The 17,369-nt window shown below is 39.2% G+C and overlaps 1 protein-coding gene across 1 annotated transcript in view; it reads left to right on the top strand.

Moving 5' to 3' along the window:
* Positions 1-17,369, top strand: part of AGBL1 (AGBL carboxypeptidase 1) — an 829,700-nt gene that overhangs the window by 509,782 nt on the left and 302,549 nt on the right. The gene's annotated exons all lie outside the window — the stretch shown is intronic.

Here is a 17,369-nt window from a genome sequence, read left to right as displayed (position 1 = left end):
GTTGTGGTAAACAACTATTTTTTTTTTTGCTTGAGATCCAATTGGTTAATAACAAATTGGGTGACAATATCCTACACCTTTTTTACATATCATAATTAGGGTTCAGTAGGTGCTTGATGTATAGAAGAATGTGCTTCTAATAATAAATACCCCCATATTGAAAACAAAACTTATTAAATACCCCCTGAATTATATACAGGCTACTTAAATTGGCACTACATTTAGTCCCAAAATGGTGGTACACTTGATTTGCCATCTTAGATTTAACTTTGAATTAATATTTGAATAGTAAAAAGTAATTGCTTCTTTCTAGTTATTACTGATCTGAGCATGTATAGAACGTGCCCAGTTCTGGGCAACATCCTTGGAGAAGGATGTCAACTAACTGAAATAGGTTCAGAGGAAGTTAACACATTTGTGAGGACTTTTGAAAGTATGTTGCCCATCACTGCTGGAGCTATGAAAGCTTAGTCTGGAAAGGGATTACACTGACATGGTTATTTCTTTCAAATATTAGACTTGAATTTCTCCACTGTGCAGTAAACCTTGTGCACACATGGAGTCTTCCAGAAACACAAATATTATCAGACACGTGGTACATGTTCATGGTACCAAAATACCACTTCATCAAGTGCCCAAAATATCTTAAAGTCTTGCAAAAGGACTATACGGGATTTGGTTTTCTGATAACTGCCATGTGACAACCTACCTGTCAAGCCACCTCTGTGTATACCTCCTAGACTGTGTTCTGGGAATAGTCATCCCCTGGCAGTATGAGATGGATTTACTCTGTCACCCAAACAATCTGCTTTTTGTTTTCCTACAGAAGGCACCTTAGGTAGATTGATTAGGAGAGGTCCCTGTAGCCTGGAAACTGGTTCCTAGGAAAGGAAGCTGAATCAGAAAGAATCTGGGTGCGGACCCCTGCTTTTCCTACCCTTACCCACACCTCCAAAACAATTCCTGTATCTACTTTTATGGCTAAGCAGTATCAAAATCAGAGAATATAAAAGAAAGAAAATTGGGCTGACTTTTTCTTTCAGTGGCACAGTTCCGAAGCATTTTAAATCTTAAACATTCTGAACACTCCTGTAGTACACCTGGGAGAGCTGATACTAATTTAATCAAGGCAGAGGAGGAAGCCTGTAACAGTATTCCCTGTAAGCTCTGACATTTTCCAAGGGTCCAGAGCCTGCTGGACTCCATTTGTAATTTCTTCAGAATTCTCCTTTTGCAAAACTCTCCTGGGTATTAACATACCCTAGGATTGGTGGTAACTGCAACCATTCCATTTCATCTTATTTGCATTAACTTCCAGCCAGACCCTTACGGAGAGAAGAGTTGACAGGGTTGTTTGTCATCAAGGAAATGGTGGGAATAATAGGGAAAAAGTCTGCTCTCTGATAGTCATTTTGTCAAAAGAAAGTTACATAGATTTAATTAATAATGAGCAGATTCTTCTATAGACTTAGCTAGCACTCAGTTAAGGGTTATCAAATCCTCAGCCTGGAATTTTGAAAGTGACTGGGCAATACATTATTTGCTTTTGTTTTTAATATATTTACCTTTCCAAGTATGTGTTGCTTATGCTGATAATACAATTATTTTGCATTTGTTGGAAATATTCTGAATTAGAATTGAGGTCTTGAAAATAGGTAGTGAATTTCACAAAAATGTGGCTTTAAAGCTAAGCTTTAATCAAGCTTCTGTTGGGTGCAAGTGGGTTAATTAATTCAATGAATTAACAAATGAATAAACAAATAAACAAATGCTTTTTAAAAAAGAATGAGTAAGGTTCTTTCTGTTTCTGAAAAGACAGACAAGCTTCTGCCCAGCCGGTTAAGACTTAAGAAGAAGGGACAAGTGGTGAGCTATGGAGGACAAAGGGAAAGAAAAGGAGATGTTTTTAACTGGTGTTTCAGGCAGAATCCTCAGTAATGACACATTCCACTTAATAGCAGTTTTAATTTCTCCAGTCCCTTCTACATTCACCACGTTATTTTATTTTGAGGTGGTTTAGGCAAATTATCATCATTACTCCATCCAATAGATAAAAGAAATGGAGACAGACAGGATAAATATGTGCCTAAAGTCACACAGCTGCTTAATAAATGGTTTGAGGCCAGATCCCAGGGCTCTTGGCTTAACCATATACTCTTTCCACTAGATTACCTGGACAAGCAAAATTTATGAATTATCTCCATTAAATGTAAACCATCAGTAGTTACTGTATCTTAATTGTTCTCTCCCTCCCTTCCTTCTTCTCTCCCTTCTCTTTCTTCTCTTTTTCCTCTTTCCTTTCTCCTTCCCTCTCTTCTTTGCTCTCCATTTTTCTTTCTTTAAAGTTTCACAACATTGGCAGGCATTAGTAATCCCTTTGCCAGAGAAAATCTAATCCTCACTAACAATCAGTCTGAGTTTTAGGTTCTTAATTCATCACATGTTGTATGGTGGGAGTGGGGTTGGTGTAAAAATTTCCTGCTTCATGGAATTATTCTGAGGATTAAACTTGATTATTATGTGAAGTGCTCAGCACAACTTCTAGTACATTGAGAGATTAAGTACTCAATAAATGGTAGCTGTTGATGCTGTGATGTTGTATGCTCACCAAGTAACAATGAAATTGAAATTGTTAAAAAGAAATTCATCCTCATTTCAAAGAGAGGGAACTAGAGTCACAAAATATATATCCTTGATTTGAGATGAAACGCAGGTATGCGATCAGTTAGTTAGGGCTATTTCTGGGCAAATTCCAGTCAAATTTAGTATAGTCCTTGCATATGAAAAGATTTGTAATGGGTTGAGAAATACCCAGATAGTGGGGAATACATGAATGATCTAGTTAACAATAGGATTGTGAAATCATAATCATGATTTAATGGAATGAGTTGTTTCTATTTTATAAACAAGATGAGAAATTATTTAAAGATCAGGACTTAACTAGGGAAACATCTTTGGAATATGAAAATGAGAATTCTGAAGTTAAAAGCATTAGCAGAAAAAAAAAAGGCCTAGAGGGAAGAGAGACTTCAGCGATGGCTTTGATCTCTTGAAGTCGATATCAAAAGCCTTCCTTCTAAGTGGAATGCTAGGATCTCTGTTCCTCCAGCAGTGGACCAGTGGAGGTCTCATTCATAATAGTGACACCTCTTAAATCAGGCCTCTCACCCCGGCTGCTGACATGTTGTTGGGTGTAGACCTGACTTCAATTGTAGATGAAGCCCCATGCCAAATTGTTCAATTACAGTTCAGAAGAAAGCAATGATAAGATAAAGGCAGTATAGGTCCACATGCATTCTGAATGTGGGCAATTTCTGGCATCTCTCAGCCAGAGGGAGGTGGTTTCCTTTTATTCTCAGAACTAAGATTTCTTACCCCTCAACATTCAGCCATCCCCCACCATCATCCATTTCTCCACATTACTTTGTAGACTTTCTGGACTATATCTTTCCAAATTCAGATTTCCTTTGTTACAGCACAAACCTTCCCCTCCAAAGGACCCAGTATCTGATGCATGTTTTAACATCTCACTTTTATGTGTTAATTATGTGGTTGTTTAGGAAATAGTTGGAAATTGACTTAAGAATAAGGTTATAAAATCCAATTAAGATTTCTCTTAATATTGTTGTTCCCCACCCCGCCCCCCACCATCTCAAGCATTTGGGCACTTGGCTAAAGGTTAGTGCAATGACACATACTTCCTGTCCCCCTTAGCCCCCTATTATCTAATATCCATCCATTTGTTTCCTAGATGGGCATTCTGCCTGAGAACGGGATAAAGCTGGCACACTACCTACCAGAAAAGAAATCTTTGTTTTCAGAGAGAGGTATTGAATCGAATCTCTCAGAAGGGGAACCTGACCCCTTCCCTCTCTTCCCACCCCCTCCATCTGGAAGAGAAGAGAAACAGTGAAATTTGAAAGTTGCCAAAGTTTAATTACTTCTACTGAAAGTGCCAAAATAACGTGAAAGCTTATTCTTTAGCGGAAGGAACCCAGAGGGCCCTGTGGACATTTGCAGATTTGGTTTTGTTGTTGTTGTTGTTGTTGCTGTTTTTGCTTTTCTACTATAGCCCCTGAGTAGAAAATTTCCACTTTCTTTTCCAAGAAGAACGAGGACAGATTGTCCCTCAGAGATTTCAAAAGGGTGTTTCAGATTCTGCCACTAGAGATGGAACTATTGAGCCATCCCCAAATATTTCTGCTTTAAGATTCACACAATGTGAAATTTCAGGCAAGTATTTCCTTACACCATTAGCTCATCATATCGACCATCCACCTATACAGATTGTGTTAAAATTACATCCATCTCTAACAAACTCATCGGGGCCACCTCAGAAGATATTAAAGTAGATGTTTTTGTTAGGGGAGCAACAAAAACTCAACAAACAAGCAAAGAAATGAAAATTACAAAGTTGTAATATGAAATTGTAGGCAATTAGAAGATAATTAACATTCTCATTAAACAGCAGTTATCAATTACCTATCATATGTCAGATCTACACACTTTTATTTGTTTTATTATAATTATTTATCATGACAACCCTGTGAAGAAAGGTAATATTTTCATTTAATAGGTTCAAAGAAAGCTAAATTTTCATCGAGGTTATGGGACTTGGCCAAAGTTACCCATCTAATCACGAACAGAGCTAAAATTTCAATCCATGTTTTCTGGTCCCGAGGCCAGGCAATGTTTACTCCTCAGTTAACTCTCAATTACACAGTGGCTGAACTAGCTTGTGGATCACCACACATTTATCTGCCTCTTCTTTTCCTGTGCTATATTTTCTATGTGCCTTACATTTTAATAATACCTGTACAGTTGGGTTGACATATACCAACCTCAATTAACAGGTAACAAAATTTTCTTTTCTACTTTTTAGTAGTTGGATAGGCAGGTGAATGAGCCCAATAATTAAAATTCTATATAAATTATTTTATGAATTGCAATGATTGCTATTTTCACCTTTCTTTTTGTTTCTTTTTTTTCTTTTCTTTTCTTTTTTTTTTTTTTTTTTTTTTTTTTTGAGATGGAGTTTTGCTCTTGTTGCCCAGGTTAGAGTGCAATCATGTGATGTTGGCTCACTGCAACCTCCGCCTCCTGGGTTCAAACAATTCTCCTGCCTCAGCCTCCTGAGTAGCTGGGATTACAGGCATGCACCACCACGCCCGGCTAATTTCGTATTTTAAGTAGAGATGGGGGTTCTCCATGTTGGTCAGGCTGGTCTCGAACTCCCGACCTCAGGTGATCTGCCTGCCTCGGCCTCCCAAAGTGCTGCGATTACAGGCGTGAGCCACTGCGCCCAGCTCACCTTTCTTTCATATGTGGTAGTCAAAACTGGTAACACGAAGAATAATTTTTTTAAAAAGAACAAATTTGGAAGTTGAAGATAGTAAACAACACTGTTTGAAAGAAATACAGCTAACATTCCTTCAGCTTTTAGCAACAAGCCTGTTCTTAAAGGAATATCCTTTTCATTACAAACGAGACATGGTAGGTTTTCTGTCCTGTTGGTGACTTTTTTAATAAAAAAAGAGAATCTTACATCTTTAAGTTTTCTGTGAAATCAGCATGCTTTGCTTTTTGATTTCTGATGTCTTTCTTTTCAATTTAGTTCTTTGTGGATTTATTGCACAAATCTGTGCAGCTGCTAAAAACTGTCCTTTGATACAATGCAGGCAGTAAGCGTTAACTTCTACATTGAGGGAAATTGGTATGGAGGATGATGGTGCAACCGGGGATTGGAAGCCAGTTGGGCTGTGTGTTTCAAGCTCTTTTTACTTTCTAAATCTTTGATGTACCTGGTTCATTCTTAATATCACATGGAATACAGAAATTGCCCTTACAGTTTAAGATGTTGACATTGATTTTGTTAGTCCAATCTCCAGTTGAAGCCAGGTTTTGCTTTTTCAGAACATCGCAAAAAGTTGATATTTTACTGACCTGGACTCAGGCTGTGTGTGAGTGTGTGTGTGTGTGTATGTGTGTGCATGTATGTATGTTGTGTGGTTTGGGCTGGGCTAGAGGTGGCAGCATTGGCTGAAAGAGTAAAGAAGGCCAGGCATGGTGGCTCACATCTGTAATCCCAGCACTTTGGGAGGCCAAGGCAGGTGGATAGCCTGAGGTCAGGAGTTCAAGACCAGCCTGGTCAACATTGTAAAACCCTGTCTCTACAAAAAATACAAAAATTAGCCAGGCATGGTGGCAGGCACCTGTAATCCCAGCTACTCAGGAGGCTGAGGCAGGAGGATCGCTTAAACCCAGAAGGCAGAGGTTGCAGTGAGCCCAGATGGTGCCACTGCACTCCAGCCTGGGTGACAGAGCAAGACTCCATCTCAAAAAAAAAAGAGTAAAGAAGAAAGGAGTCTGAGTGACAAAGTGTTCTAGTTACTGAATTAATCATCTTCTATTCTACAGACTAAGGTCTGAGATTTGGCTACTGTGGTTCTGTTTAAGCAAAATGGCATATTTGGGGGAGTGAAAACATTCCTTCTATGATCTCCTTAGAAACAGAGCTCCCTGGTAAATTTGGCAAGGGCACTCAACAGTACAGAGTTTTCTGTGTGAAATTAGTTTGAGTAAAATATTCATTAAAGACAGAGAGATGGCCAAAATTATATTCATCTAAGTTACACTCTAGGGAAGGGATATAAAGATGCTGTTTATTGGTATCTGACATTATTGGACACCTGATAATTGTTGAACAACTCACCATTAAATAGAATTTAATCTGGTTTTGTTCTGAAATCTTAAGAATAAAGTGAGAGTAAAATGGTGTTTAGAGACAAGACACAGAACCAGCCCCAACTCCTCCTCTCTTGAACTCTGTGAAATTAGCATGCTTTGATTAAAGATAATTAACAGGCTTTTTGTGGAGCAGGTTTAGATTTATAGAAAAATTGAACAGAAAGTAGAGAGTTCTCATATATACCCTTTCTCTCCTCCAGGCTTCCCCTATTATTAACATTTTGCAAAAGTGTGGTACATTTGTAACAATGGATAAGCCAATATCTGTATTACTAACCAAAGTCCATAGTTTATGTTAGGATCATTCTTTGTGTTGTTCATTCCAATGGTTTTGACAAATGTATAATTACATGTATCCTATGCTGTAGTGTCATATAGAGTCGTTTTACTGCCTTAAAGTTCCCCTGTGCTTCCCCTACTCATCCTTCCTTCTTTCCCTTTCCCAAACTCTTGGCGGAAATTACTGATTTTTAAAAACTGTCTCTATAGTTTTGCCATTTCCAGAATGTCATATAGTTGGAATGATACAGTATGAAGCCTTTTCAGATTGCCTTCTTTCACTTAGCAATATATATTTAAGGTTCCTCCATTTCTTTTTATGGCTTGATAGCTGACTTGTTTTTCACACTACATATTCCATTATCTGGAGGTACCACAGTTTATGTATCCATTCACTTATTGAAGGACACTTTGATTGCTTCCAAGCTTTAGCTATCATGAATCAGGTGCATCCGGGGATTGGAAGCCAGTTGGGGTTTCTATTTCAAGCCCTTTTTACTTTCCAAATCTTTGATGTACTTGGTTCATTCTCTTGAATGAACTTCCTCTTGAATGAATGCTTTAAACATTTGTGAGCAGGTTTTTGTGTGGACATACAATTTCAACTCCTTTGGGCAAATGGCAAGGAATGCGATTACTGTATCGTATGGTAAGAGTATGTTCAATTTTGTAAGAAATCACCAAACTGTCTTTCAAAGTGGCTGTGGCATTTTGCATTCCCAGCAGCAATGAGTGAGAGTTCTCTCTCTACCACATCCTTACCAGCATTTGGTGTTTTATATTTTGGCCATTTTACTGGGTGTGTAGTGGTATCTCACTGTTGTCTGAGTTGTAATTCCCTAATGACTTACTATGTTGAACATCTTTTTGTAAGCCTTTTTGACATATATATATCTTTTTTAGTGAGGTGCCTGTTCAGGTCATTTGCCCTTTTAAAAATTGGGTTATTTTCTTATTGTTGAGTTTTAAGATGTGCTTTGCTTTTTTGATTTCTGATATCTCAAGGGGAATATGCTATAGAAGAACAATTGTCGTTATGCAAATTTTGTGTTTCTCAACCTGGGGTAAGGAAAGTCTAGGCAGTGTATGGATACATTATCAAAGGTTCATGAATTATTATTTTATTTGAGATGATATCTATAAACCATAAAAGAAACATGTATTGCTAAGCTGGAGGGTCACTTTGTAACCAAGTCTTATCATCTTCTTTCTGCACCTGCATTTTCATTAGTATTTACAAGTGCTTTCACACCAAGTAATGACACAACAGTGACATCATTTGTTTTTAATGCAGTATGTTTAAAACCAGTATTTTATAATCCTGCTAGTATATGGATATATTATTTGAGATCCAGAACAGCTTTATCCCTTTCTTATCCTGCAGTTCAGGTGTTTCTGGAGAGAAACACCAGAAATATCACTACAAGGTTTTGGTCACAAACTACAATAATCTGTACTATGTTAGGGCAAGGCTTTCTTTGCCTTGGTTAGACATAGGCTCGAGCTAGAACCAAAGCAGAGAAGAGGGACTGCTCTTTGTCCCTTTCCCCAAATTCACTTTCCAATCTTAGATTTTTAAAGTAGGGGAATGCAAGAGCAAGCAAGAATATTTGCCTAAACACAACCTTCTTTTTTCCCCGTTGATAAGACACTATGCAGAGAAATGTGGCTCAAACTGAATAGCCTTGCAATCTTCTCACTGAAAAGTAAAATGCTTGGGTCCTGAGAGGCATAAAGTGGTAGAGGCAAAGCAAAGCAGGCCTTGAACTGCCTTCCCTGAGAGACCACTATATACGACATGATGCTGAACTGCAGGATTCACCAGCAGAGACCTGGCAGGTATCCAGGCAGGATGACGGCAGCATACTGGAGAGATTTGCCCATTGAAAAGAACAGCTGCTATTCAGTGTCAGTCAGTTGCTGCATACTGAAATGTGGGCTTAAGTCAGATCTTCTGATTTTTCAAGGGAAGCTGGAAATCTGATTTTAATGTAAAATCTCCTAATTTTCAAATGTTGGCAATGAGTTTGAACCCTGTGAGCATCATGAAACATATCTATGAATGAGATCTGGCCTATCACAGGGCTTCCAAGTTGGTGATTTTTGCTCCAGTTGGGTTTGCATTGCTAGTGACTTGCTGACAAGAAACTGTATCTTGGCAAACACAAGGTGGCTATGTGGAATATGACACAGGAAGCACACTTTGCATAATTTTAAAGTACGTGACTTTTTTGCTTCCAAACATGTTTAGCTAAACTGTGCGGGTTGGCTCTTGTGAATGTCATATTACACTCCCTTTCTACCTGCTGTCTGATCCAACCCACACAAACCCAGATAGAGAGATACGTCCTTCAAGGTGTTACTGCCTGTATATGGGTAAAGAGTGATGAAACCAGCCTTCCTCTTGAGGAGTACTAGATCTCAGGCTCTGCAAAGTAGGAAGAGATGGAAAGAGAACACACACAAGAAAATCAGAAAGGAGGAGGAATTCAGACCAGAAATCTTAGGAAGCAGAAATTGCTAGGTTGCTGAGACACAAAGGTCACCAGCCATCAAATGATGTTTCAGATACCAAAGCTGAGAATCACAGCTGAGGGCAGAGAAGTCTGGTGCCCGGGCTGATGCACACTTCATTTACTGCTTTCTATATCAGTAGCTGTGGTAGGGAGTATTGACACCTGTGGGGTAGGGTATGTGTAGTTCTAGGAGTTAATTTGTGTTGACCTATTGTTGGGTTTAATACCGTTTTAGTCAACCCAGGTTACAGAACTCAATCATAGGACACATTACATTGTCTCCCTCAAACACCTCATTCTCATGAAAAGCTTCCTGTTAAAAAATCCATTTATTCTAACAAATAACTTGGCATAGGAAACAGAGATCGTGTGAGAATTGTTACAATAGCCAGGTGAACAATACATGCTCTCTCAAAAAGATAAGGGGGAGAAAGATTTGTAAAAGACATATTATTGTAGGAAAAACAAAGCAAAGCAAAACAACCCAGGTGCTCATAACAATTCATCCAGATTTCCCTCGACTACTTATTAAATGCCAACCATATGCTGGGGTTTTGTGTTCTGTTTAACAAACCCTGTCTAAGTTTTTATCTTAACTTTAATTGTACCCATTTTATGGATGAGGCCATGCTTCTGTGAACACATCACTTGTGCAAGTTCACAGATCAAATAAGTAGCAGAGCTATGCATCCAAAAAGACTCCATGTCCCCTCTCCCATCTCCAGCAATGGAACATCAAACTTTTAATATTTCTTAGGGGCAAAAACATTGTTTTCTATTAGGGATTTAATTAGACTACTGGTTTAAAAAGGTGATCTCTTCTTTCTATAGCATAATAAATTCAATGGAAGATAGTCATTTCATGTCTTTTGACACGATAGCACTGTGGTTGTGATATATGTGGATAATTGAATTTCACTACCACTGTGCTGTTATGTTAATGCCAAACCTCCAACACAGCAGACTGAGAAAGAGAAAAACTTAGTCAACCCAGTGGTTCTTTGGTCCACATAATATTAAACAAAAGTTTAAGATCAAGTAACATCAAATACTTTAAGTAAAATTAGAATTTTTAGCATGTAATGATGGATTTGAAATGCTTCCCTGGGGCCCTTAGTTGTGAAGAGACACTTTCTTGGATGTGAATGTGGAATGTACTTTGGGCGATAGCTAAAAAAGTCAGCCTGGGGCTGCTCACTGTTCTGCCCCAGGGAGAAACATAAACAAATGAGTTCCCTAGACTAACCAGATAATACAGTTTAGAGTTTAAAATGGGAAACAACCAAATCCAAATCATTTCCAGCAAATCTATGGGGAAGGATAAAAGGAATGTTTCTGATTTAGACTTTGAATGCAAAAACGCTGCTTCACACTTTGTTGAGACATTCCAAGGTAGGTCCAAAATCAGTACTTAATTTTGCTTCCCTAATCACATGTTTTGCTTGCCTAATCACATATTTTTCTTTTTTTCTGTCTGTGTTTCCCACCACGTTCTTGCCTTTTGTCCTTCATGAAGTATTTGTAGAGGTCATGATATTCACACTGTCCTGTGCTCTAGATCAGTGGTTCTCAAAGTCTGCGCCCTGAACTTGCAGCTTCATTGTCACTCGGGAAATGTTAAAAGTGAAAATTATCAGATCCACTTCAGACCTGCTGAATCGGAAACTCAGGAGTGGGATCTGGGAATCTGTGTCTTAACAAGACCTCCAGGTGATCCTGATGTGTGGTCAAGATTGAAGTTGTGACTAACCTAGACTGCAAAATTGAACGGGACTTGTATCTTGTATCTGCTCTTGGTAGCTTGCAATTTGATAATGGGCACTGCATTAAATTATTAGCTTATGATAAACTATATGATATAGGTATGTTCAGCATGTGTGGATGAACAAAGAAAGAGCAACAAAATAAAAATCAATGTTTTAGAGGAACTTCTGTGACAGTTTAAATTCAGCAACTTTTTATTGTCTAAAGAGTGTCACCAATATATTTGCATATTTGCGATGTGCAGCCATCTTAAATTAGCAGACACCCCAACCACTGGTGATCCATAACACCAAACCAGGAGGAAATCAAATTCAATTGTGAGAATTTTTCAATACAGATGATGTGAAACATGCCTTTAATGTTTTTGTCTGCAGAGTCATTCAGTTTTTCTGGGGCCTAGAATTTGAACTCAACACCAAATCAGGAGAAAGACTTAGAGGGAGGAATATTCACCAATCCCGGGAAGAAAGAGTTAATGTCAGATCCTGCAAGGTGAATTGCATCCTGTTGCAATTTACAGCAGGATGTGGAAATCTTTGCTGATTTATTGCAGCCTTTTCTGTCAAGGTATTTTTCCCCCTTGGTAATCTAATCAGAAAGACAATGTACATTTCTGTGGGATTTTTTAAAACATGATATTCGTCAGGCAACAGAGGCCAGAGAAGTAGTTCTTATTAGGAGAACAAGCCCATTTGTAAGATACTGTGAAAGCAGCAGCTACATGAAAAAAATCTCAGAGGCGGAAGTTTACCGTAAACTCAGGTGAGTCAACAGAACCACAAGACTGCCAAGAAAGTTAATTTGATCTTACCCTGCATTCACAAGTGGCTGGTATTGAAAATGGGGGCAGGCTGTGAGTTCTCCTCAGTAGCGGTCAGAACACACCTGGAGTATTGCCTTTTGTTTTGAGCCCAGTTCAAAGGAATTTAACAAATAAACCCCAAATTTCCAACCCAAATCAGACTCTAGCTTCTCTACCTAATAATTGTGAGGGAAAGAGAGAACCATCACCATCAGCTGGAGATAAACCCTCCATCGTGCTCTTCACTTTTTGGGAGATTATGGGGGGAAGAGGAAGGGTGAGACCCTAAGAGATCTGCCTTTGACCAGCAGCAGGATGCATCACCTCCATGAGTCTTTGAATATGCAAATAGAAGCCCCTGAAGGGTAGCAGGATATGCCACCCCAAAATATGCTAGCCACTTCACCTAAGAATAATTTTGAGCTAAAGGCATATTAACAAAAAATAAAATTCAAGCTCCTGAATAAACTTAGGCTGAATGGGCCCTGCCTTGCCCAAGGGGATTCCAAAGAAACCTGAAGAACTAGTTCAGGCCATGATGGGGTCAGGGGAGGGGAAGGATGGGGGTCTGACATGCTTCATCACACCCTCCCCGCTTTAGAGTTTAGACAACAGTGACTGGCATTAAAACAGAGATCTTAAGACTGACAAAACAGACTCTTTATAGCAAGAAGATACTGAATTCCAACCTGACTCTGGTACAGCATCACAGGACAGCAGGCCCTGAAGGAAATCAAAGTATTTTACACCCAAATATATTTCTTTAACGTATTTTGAAATGGCCCTGCAAAGCTGTCTCTTGTGGGGAAAATTTGCACTCGGTAGAGAACCTCCTTTCTTACTAGGTCTTTTCCAGAGAGTCTGACACCTTTTAAGGTTCAATAAGAGAATTTTACCATCTATTCTCTCTGAAGCCGGCTGGCCTGAAGGCTTTATCTACATGACAAGAACCTTGGCTTCTGCAATATCCCTCCTCCCCTTAACTTAACTTAACTCAAGCTGACTTCAGTTCTTTCAACCAATTGACAATCAGGAAATCTTTGAATCCACCTATGATCTGGAAGCTTCCCTGCTTCAAGATGTCTTGCCTTTCCGGGCCAAACCAATGTATTCCTTGCATATAATGATTCACGTCTTTGTAACTTCTGTCTCCCTAAAATGTATAAAGCCAAGATGTAACACAATCACTTTGGGCACATGTTCTCAGGACCTCCTGAGGCTGTGTTACAGGCCATGGTTCTTAACCTTGGCAAAATAAAGCTCTAAATTGATTAAGACTTGTCTCAGATACTTGGTTTACAGGCACCTTAAAGAAGAAAACAAATTAAAGCAGGAATCGGAGTGAGAGGTTTGTTGGTTTTGGAACGTGAGATCCAAAACCGTCAGAGAACTGCAGCGTGGTGAAGGCAGTCGAGGTCCCATGAACTTGTAGGTGACTTTAGCTGGATCTAATGGGGCAGTAGGACACTGGTTGGTGCATGGACAGTTAGTGGGTGAAAAGACAATGTCTGGCATGTTCAAAGCTGCTTAGCCAGATGAGTGGCAGGAGGAGCTGTGGGCATTGCTGTTAAGTACTTAAAGGCTGCCATGTGAAAGAGAGATTAGGATTATTCTGTGTGTTTATAAGAGCTAGAACTAGGAATTGTAAAGTAGAAAATTACCTGAGCCAGATTTCAGATCACAGAAAGTAAGTCACGAGTACTTGCCAGCTACCTAAAGAAGGCATGACATTTTCCAGAAAAAGGGCATTTTCTATTGAGGGATGAAAACAAATGTTGGTTAAAGCCCAAGCTCTGCTACTCCAAGTAGGATCCTCAGAACAGCATCATCTCCATCACCAGGGAGCTTGTTAGAAATGCAGACTTTCAGACCCCGTCCTAGACCTACTGAATTAGAATATGTAGCATAGTAAGATTCTTGAGTGATTCATATGCATGTTAATGTTTGAGAAGTCCTGAGTGAAAAGACCAAACTGTAGGGATGTTATTCAAAGTAGTTCAAATAATTAATGGATAGGTGGATTCCCTTCCATCTCCTAAGGGAGGTGGGGTAATGTGCTGCTGCAAACTTTGTATGGTAAGGGAAGAAACTTATCCCTCTGAGTTGTTGGTTTTAATAAAAATAAACCTTAAGAACAGAAGAATGTGCAACCCAGAACTAGTTACCTGGCTCTGGTTAAGAGAAGATTCTATCTTTTTTAACTTTAAGCATCTATTACGCTCTGCCAGGCACTGGGAATAAAACAAAATGAATAATATATGCATCGATCTCTATGTATCAAACTGTTATACTCTGCTCCTAATGGTTGAAATCATTTACTGACCCTGGGGCTCTTGCCTTAATTTCTGGATGAATTTAGCTCATCCTCATTGTCACTTTCTTCCAGCCCTGCTCTTTTCTTAATTCTTGATAATATTGCTGTTCACATGAATACCCAATACCCTGGAATACTCCACCTTGTTCTATTGTTTTCTTAGTATTTAGCACCTTCAAGCACTTTTATAAATTATTTTCTTATTTAGCATTTGTGTGGTCTGCTTTTCTTTCCTAGAATTATGTGTTTCATTAGTAAGAAGATTTAGGTATGGTGGTACCCTGATGGAGTACTGACAAAACAGGTTTGAAATAAGCTTTGATTTGTAGTGTTTGCCAATCCCTCTGGTGTAAATATTCCTATCATGGCCAGTTTCAAGCTATTGTTATGACATCACTGAATGTGACATTAGGAAAAATGTGCACAATTGACTCTTGTGAGCTGGCCTGAGCCGCTTCCATCACACAGTTGGTCCCCGTTACCTAGAACAGTGTCAACTCCAAGTAAGTGCTCAAGAGATATTTTTTCATTTACTTAATGAAGGAATGAAGTGGAAAAAACAGATTGTCATATAATCTACTGATAGTAAGAAGAAAGTGTTTTGTAGGCAAAGAGGAGAGATAATTAACAGTAACTTTATGGCCTATTGGAGGCTTCTTTCTGAAGGTAACAACCAAACCGGGTGTGGAGTTGACCAGGCAGTGAAAGTAGTTTATAGAGAATGAGCAAAGTTGTTCTAAGATGAGCTAAGAAAACTAGAGCGGTGAGAGTTCATGGCAGGGCAATTTGGATAAAGTCATTAGGATACCAAGAGGATGGGCTTTTAGAAGAGGTTAGGACTAGAATGTCAAATGTCTTGAGTGATACATTAAGCAGCATGTTGAGGGTGATGGAGAGTCACTGAAGAAATCTAAAAATGAGAATAATTCTAGCAGATTTGCCTTCTAGATGCCTCTGTCAGCAATGTGGGAGATTAATTCTAGCACTGGAAGTAGAGGGCCAGGGAGACTAAAAACAGGCTATTGACTAAAAACCAGTCTAGGCAAAGATGTGATGAGGGACTGTGGTAAAGACTAGAATGGAGGAATGAGATATGGGAACACATCTGAGCTCTTCAGGAGTAGATTTGATGCAGGTGGTGTCCAGTGGGATGTGGGGTAAGGAGGAAGAAGGTAAGATGATTATGAGATGATTTGGTGGTCACTGTGGCTTTAACTAAAATAGGCAACACAAATTGCAGGAACAGATGTAGAGGAAATGAAAAATACTCCTTGTGCTATGCTGAACCTGGGAAGGCCACATGCCATCCAGGTGGAGATGGCACAGTGGAGAAGACAATAAACCTTCTGTGGACTTTGAAGCAATCTGATCTGAATGTGACAGAGCACTGGGGCTCCGGTTCACCTCTGGACAGCTGGAGTGGGTGCAGAGACATTGACTGACATGTTAAGAAGATTCAAAACTACTCAAAGCCACAGAGTTAGAAATGTGGGTTTTATATTGTAGATTTAAAAGTCAACAACATATATGAAAGTACTGGAAGCAGATGGAAACTCAGGGAAAGACTGTAGTAAAATGAAAAATTAATTAATAGGGATGACAGTGTTGGGGCTATACATACATTGATAGGGGGCATCAATGTAAGAAAAGATGTCAACAGGAAAGAAAAAAAATACTCCCATGGAAGTGGAAGGTAAACCAAAGAAGAGAAGAGTTTCAGGAGGTTGGGGCAGGAAGATTAGGCTGATTAGGATAGCAATTGTCACAATACAATAAAACGAAGATGGGCCAGGCACATTGGCTCACACCTGTAATCCCAGCACTTTGGGAGGCTGAGGCAAGTGGATCACCTGGAGTCAGGAGTTTGAGACCAGCCTGGCCAACATGTTGAAACTCCATCTCTACTAAAAATACAGAAATTAGCCGGGCGTCATGGCAGACATCTGTAATCTCAGCTACTCAGGAGGCTGAGGCAGGAGAATCACTTGAACCCAGGAGGCAGAGGTAGCCGTGAGCTGAGATAGCGCCATTGCACTCCAGCCTAGATGACAGAGCGAGATGCCTCCGCCTCAAAAAAAAAAAAAATATGAAGATGGAAAACTTGTCATTGGATTAGATTGGTGGTCATTGTGTGATGTTACTATAGAGGTTTGACTGTACAAATTGCAGAGGGCAGAGGGATAAAATGGGAAAGGAGAAAAGAATGAGCAAGTAGAGGACACTGTCTTCAAAATGCCTGATCAATGGGTAAATATAGAACTAGACACCTCTTGTCTGATTTTGTTATTGATTTAACTTGCTGTTGACCCTGTCACAGCTTTATCCTTCCTGTGCCTACATAATGTTGAGTCACTTGATGTTTCTATAGAGTCATAGATTTGGAAATATTGTTATACTTGGCAAAATATACCTAGACAAAATATTTGGTTGATTAATGAATTGTTACCATTCACCTGTCACTTTTTCACATTTCAGACATACGCATCGCTTGTCCATCTCTACCTCTCAATTTCCTCCTCCTTTTGTAAATTATGCTTCAATAAAATTGAGTCAAAAAAAAGAAAAGAAACAGAAAGGGCTAGTCCTATGTCTTTAGCTCACAGTAAGTACTGTGAAAAGGGACTTTTGCTACTTCATGTATCTCTTCTGCTTCTTCTGTCATCAGGAGCGATTGCTTGCTGGTAGGACAGAATTTGTGTTGTAATCCTTTCCCATTACAAACATTATGATCACCTTTCCAGTTTAAATGTTATCTTGCCTCCTTTAACCTTCACTCTCTGCTCACATGTAAAAATCTATTCGTCAAGTCCCTTCTTAGCCTTAGCAAACTACCTTTGGCCTGACTTCCCCTTTGATTTGTGATTTCTAATTTCATTCTATAAGGGGTCCTGCTTTTACACAATTTATTGACCCTTTGACGGGAATTTGGACTAGTGTCATTCGACAG

Source organism: Symphalangus syndactylus, chromosome 5 (assembly GCF_028878055.3).
Source record: "Symphalangus syndactylus isolate Jambi chromosome 5, NHGRI_mSymSyn1-v2.1_pri, whole genome shotgun sequence".
Classification (NCBI taxonomy): Eukaryota; Metazoa; Chordata; class Mammalia; order Primates; family Hylobatidae; genus Symphalangus; species Symphalangus syndactylus.
This window is presented reverse-complemented; position numbering and strand designations above follow the sequence as displayed.